Here is a 6,506-nt window from a genome sequence, read left to right on the forward strand (position 1 = left end):
ATGCTGAGTGAAATAAGTCAATCGGAGAAGGACAAACATTATACAGTTTCATTCATTCGGGGAATATAAAAAATAGTGAAAGAGATTAAAGGGCAAAGGAGAGAAAATGAGTGGGAAATATTAGTGGGGGAGACAGAATATGAGAGACTCCTAACTCGGAAACGAACAAGCGGGAGTGGAAGGGGAGGTGGGAGGGGGAATGTGGTGACTGGGTGACAGGCACTGAGGGGGGCACTTGACGGGACGAGCACTGGGTGTTATGCTATATGTTGGCAAATCGAACTCCAATAAAAAATATACAAAAACAAGAAAAGAATAAAAGAATATAATACAAAAAAAAAAAAAAAAAAACAAGTGTAGCTGGACTTTAGCTTCAATTCCAAGGATGTTGGTGAGGTCAAATAAGAGAGATAAAGTTGAATGGTCATAAACTGGCAAGACATTGAACAGAATTTAATGAGAGCAATAGAAGGAGCAAAAGGATGGTGGCTAAGGCCATTTCCACAAATAGAACCAGACATGAAAATGATCAAGTGTCTAGTTGATGGGCAGGGGTTAGATATTCTTCACATTCTCTTTGATTACCATAAATTCCAACAAGTCTGACTTAACAATTCCATAAAGTATCAAAAAGGAAAATTTCAACAAGAGAAAATGCCTCTTTTTTTAAACAATGAAAGTAATCAAGCAATCCATCTATAGTTCAGAACAATGCTGATATTAGAGAAAGAGTCTGACACAGTATTATTGGAGAATTGGCAAAACATAAAAGACTAAGACTAAATTGATAGATTTCTACAAATAATTAACTCAATTACTATATAATTACAGGATTTGGTCAAGGCTCTCTAATGTACTTTGAAAGCAGTTCTCTTCGAAAATAATTTGTATTTTTTTATAGAAAAAAATCTTCAAAACAAAAAAATAAGAATACAAATGCTTGGTAAATGTATTAAGATATAAGCAATGTCATATTAAATGGTCATCTGAGGTGTCAAAATAATAGTTACCGTGAAAATACAGATAAATAAAAAGCAAAACCTACTGAGAAGTCCTAATTTCTTCTTCCCTCCAGTTTTTATTTAAATTCCAGTTTGTTAATATACAGTGAAATATTAGATGCAGGTGTAGAATTTAGTGATTCAACACTTACATACAATACCCAGTGCTCATCACAAGTACCCTCAATACCCATCACCTATTTAACCCATCCCCCAATCCAACTTCCCTCTGATAACTATCGTTTGTTCTCTAGAGTTAAGAATCTGTTTCTGTTTCTTGGCTTGTCTCTCATTTGTTTCGTGTCTTAAATTCCACATGAGTGAAGTCATACGGTATTTGTCTTTCTCTGACTTACTTCACTTAGCATAATACTCTCTAACTCCATCCACATCGTGGCAAATGGAAAGACTTCTTTTTTATGATTAATATTCCTGTGTGTGTGTGTGTGTGTGTGTAGACTGCATCTTCACTATTCATCAGTAGATGGACATGTGGGCGCCTTCCATAATTTATTTGGCTATGGTTGATGCTGCAATAAACACTGGGATACATGTAATCCCTTCAAATCAGTATTTTTGTATCCTTTGGATAACTACCTAGTAGTGCAATTGCTGGATCATAGGCTACTTCCATTTTTAACTTTTTTGGCATTTGTTCAGGAAGTAGAATTTAATGATTCACCGAGTACATATCACACCCAGCGCTCATTACATCAAGAACCCTCCTTAATGCCCATCACCCAATTACCCCATCCTCTCATCCACCTCCCCTCTAGCGACCCTGTTTGTTTCCTAGAGTTCATTATCTCTTATGGTTTGCCTCTCTCTCATTTTCATCTTATTTTATTTTTCCTTCCCTTCTATGTTCACCTGTTTTCTTAAATTTCATGAGTAAAATCATATGGTATTTGTCTTTCTCTAACTAACTTATTTCACTTAGCATAATATCCTCTAGTTCCATCCATGTCATTGCAAATGGCAAGATTTCATTCTTTCTGATGGCTAATATTCCATTGTGTGTGTGTGTATACACACACACACACACACACACACACACACACACACTGCTTGCTTTGGAAGGCTATCCAAGATGTATACACACTACTTTAGGAAGGGAATTGCTTAAAAACAATAAGACACTGCAAAAGGGATTGGGAAGAATTGGAATCAGGAGTGACCAGGCTGGATGACTCAAGTATAAATGACTGAGGAATTCTTGATGAAGTATTAGCCTGACTTTGTCATCAAGTGATGTAATATAGGAAATGCATAAAAGGGAATAACTTTCTGACACTGATCTGTTAGAGAGGTACTTTAGAGACTCCTGGACTTTTGCATATTTAAAGTTCCTAAGATATGGCTTTTTCCTCCTTTTGGCTGTATAGCAAACGGTTTTAATCCACAGTTCTGCCTTATTGTTCCATTTAAATTGTATTCTTTGATCCATCAATAAATACTTGTGATTAAAATAAAAAAGAAAGAAAAAATGTATGTATGTATATATATACATATATAGAGGCAGTATATACAGTGTATATATATATATATATATACACTGTATATACTGCCTCTTCTCCAGTCATCTGTTGATGGACATCTGGGCTCTTCCCATAGTTGGGCTATTGTGGACACTGGGATGCATGTGTCCCTTCAAATCACTATGTTTGTATCCTTTGGATAAATACCTAGTAGTGCAATTGCTGGATTGCAGACCATCTCTATTTTTAACTTCAGGAACCTCCACAGTTTCCCAGAGTGGCTGCACCAGTTTGCATTCCCCCAACAGTGTAAGAAGGTTCCCTTTCTCCACATCCTCGCCAATGTCTATTGTTTCTTGAAATGTTAATTTTAGTCATTCTGACAGGTGTGAGGTGGTTTCTCATTGTAGTTTTGATTTATATTTCTTTAATGATAAGTGATGTCAAGCCATGTGTCTGTTGACTATTTATAGGTCTTCTTTGGAAAAAGGTTTATTCATGTCTTCTCATTTTTTAATTGGATTGTTTTTGGGTGTTGAATTTGATAAATTCTTCATAGATTTTAGATATGTCATTAGATATGACATTAGATATGTCAGATATGTCATTGCAAATATTTTCTCCCATTTCATAGGCTGCCGTTTAGTTTCATTGACTGTTTCCTTTGCTGTGCAGCTTTTTATCTTGATGAAGTCTCAGTAGTTTATTTTTGCTGAGGCTAGGACTTCCAATAGTGTGTTAAGTAAGAGTGGTGAGAATGGACCTTCCTATCTTGTTCCTGACCATAGAGGGAATAAGTTTTTCCTCATTGAAGATATTAGCTGTGGATCTTTCACAGACGGCCTTTATTATGTTATGTTCCTTCCCTCTAATCCTACCTTTGCTGAGGTTTCTATCACGAGTGGATAGTTTATCAAATGCTTTTATGCATCTATTGAAAGAATAATATGGTTCTTATCCTTTCTTTTATTAATCTGATGTATCATGCGGATTGATTTGTGACTATCAAATTGCCTTGCAAGTCCAGGAATAAATCTGACTTGATTGTGGTGAATGATTCTTTTAAGGTACTGTTGGATTCAGTTACCAGTATTTTATTGAGAAGTCCTAATTTCTTTATTTTCTTTCTTTCTTCTTCTTCTTTTTTTTTTTTTTTTTTTTTTGAGAAGTCCTAATTTCTAATACTGATTTATCACCTAACTGGATGCCTTTAAGTAAGTCCCTTAATTTATTTGGGAATTTTTTCCCTAAAATTTAATTAAATTTATTTCTGTTGGTCTAACATATTTTTTTCTCCAATATGCATGAACTTCTCAGGACAATGAGGACACACAAATAAAACATAGCTGCATTTTCTGAGTCTGTCAGGTCGAAACACTACATTACACTGTGATATATATAATGGTGGAAATACATCCAAAACAAAATGTCTGTTTTGTCATTCACTATGGACTGAATATTTATGTCCATCTGAAATTCATATCTTAAAGCCCTGATCTTCACTGTGATGGTATATCTACCAGATGTCACCCCACATTCAGTTTGTGACCAAAAGCCTTTTGGAAATGGAGGCTTTGAGAGGTCATGAGAACAGTGCCTTTATAAGAAGAGACATGAGAGAGATGATCTCTGTCTTCACGATGAGGACACAGCAAGAAGGTGGCTGTCTGCAACACAGGCATTGGGTCCTCACCAGACACCGAATCAGCAGCAAGTTGATCTTGGACTTTCCAGCCTCCAGAACTGTGAGAAATAAGTGTTTGTTTTTTAAACCACTCAAGCTATGGCATTAGTTAGAGCAGACCAAGGAGACTAGGTGAGTCATTCACACAAGAGCATTTTTGTGAACTACTTGGGCTCATGCATTGCTTCAGTCTGCTCTTCTGCAAACCCTGAAACAAATGCTGGTTTTGAATACAGCAAGTCTTCACCACTTTCCTGATTGTAAGTTCTGGTTGTAGCCTCATATTAAGTACACTGTTCAAGAAAAGATCTAAGGGCTTATATACACAGAAAATTCTTTCCTTCATAAGTAAAGCAGGTTGGTAGAGCACCAATGAACTGGAGGAAATAGTGGAGAGTCTGTGAAAAGAGGGCAAAGAAAACAGACTTTTAACCCTGAGATGACTGTAAATACATTCAGGAGAGATGCCAGCTGATTGGAAGTTCTAGCGGAAGTCACGGCATGCAGCACTAACGAAAAGTGTGGACAGTCTGACTCAGTGTGAGCAAACAGGCTTCGGCATGTCCAGCCCGAACCTGTCCCACAAGGGCCACATCCATTCGCACACCTGCCCATTCTGCAGTTCACATGGATGTCTCCCAGCAGGCATCATTTCAGCCTGTTGAAAGTTTATTCTTATCATCAAACCTGCTTTTCTACTGTTTTGTCATTTCCTCAATTTTCCCATTTCTCCAAGCATGGGAGTCATCCTCTGCTCCTTCCTCAACAACGCTCCACATCTAGTTCATGACCAAGTCTTTTTAGTTTACCTTAGTGGATGCTTGCACTTCTTCCTACTTCCACAGCCACAGTGTGGGCCTCCACCACTTCTCTCCTGTTGACCACAGCAATCAAACTGGTTGTCCTACTTCAGTACTTTCCTTCCATCTCTACTAGACAAGCTTTCTGAAAAGCAAATCTTTTAAGGTCCTCTCCATGTTAAAGTCCATCTGTGCTCTTCTTTACCACAAAATAAAATCCAGCTGCTTGGCATATAAGACACTTTATCATTTAATTTGATAATATGGGGGCAGGGAGGGAAGACACTAATCTTTTCAGGGGTGTAGGCCTCTGAGGGTTTTGATCTCCACCTGAGGAATGCTCTGGAGCAACAGCGGGCTTCTGAAGGGCCTGAATTGCAGACACAGACCCCCTGGCTTGAAAATTAAAGCCCGGTCCCAAGCACCTGGCCCACCACTGCCCTGTTCACCCCATCTTCCCACTTCCTTGGCTTAAACCCTATGCCATCTCTGCCCTTCCCTAAGCAAGCTTGGTGAAGTGCAGTACAGGAAATAAAGGCCATACCAGAGCTGCCTGCTATGGGGAAGGCTAGGTCTGCAAAGGATAGGCTAGGTCTGGCAAGCAGAGTCTCTCATCAGGTAGTCAAATTAAAATTTTTAATTTTAAAATAATTATAGATCAACAAGTTGTGAACAAAATGTGTATGGAGGTCCCAGGTACTCCTTAGTCCTCCACACGCAACAGCTGTAGCTTACCAGGAAATTGATACTGGTTCAATCCACGAGGCTTATTCAGATTTCACCAGTTATGCGCATAAGCACTTGCATGTGTCTGTATGTACAGTTCTATGCAGTTGTATCACATCTGTGGCTTTGTCTGATTTGGGGGATCCTGATCAAAAAGATGTGACCACCGACTGACCTAAGAGCTGGACCCAAGCACTTGAGAGGCTCCCTTTTTTTTTTTTTAACTTTTAAGATTTAACAGGCTGGTGCAGGGATCCACTTGTCTTGCTGCTGCCCAAGACAAGACTCATACGTAAGTTCCCTCTGCTTATTAAAACTGCAACCTGGGCAGCCCGGGTGGCTCAGTGGTTTAGCGCCACCTTCAGCCCAGGGCGTGATCCTAGGGTCCCGGGATTGAGTTCCACGTCAGGCTCCCTGCGTCGGGCCTGCTTCTCCCTCTATCTGTGTCTCTGCCTCTCTCTTGCTCTGTCTCTCTCATGAATAATATATAAAATCTTAAAAAACAACAAAAAACCCTGCAACCTACTAACCTAGAGTGGCCTGCCTCATTCTTTGGTCTGTCCCAGCCCTATGTAAGGCCGGTTTTAGATTACACCTGGGAAACTCCCAAGAGAGCTAAAAACCAACCTGTAGCCACCACCACAATCACCACACAGATCTGCTCCCTCACCACAGGCCTCCCCTGCCCCCATGCTCCCCTTTTATAGGCTTTCTTTCCCTCCCCCTACTTGAATCCCTGACAACCACTATCCTGTTTTTCACCTCTATAACGGCATTATTTCAAGAATGCCATATGAATGGGATCATACAGTACACA

This window comes from Canis lupus, chromosome 5 (genome assembly GCF_003254725.2).
Source record: "Canis lupus dingo isolate Sandy chromosome 5, ASM325472v2, whole genome shotgun sequence".
Classification (NCBI taxonomy): domain Eukaryota; kingdom Metazoa; phylum Chordata; class Mammalia; order Carnivora; family Canidae; genus Canis; species Canis lupus.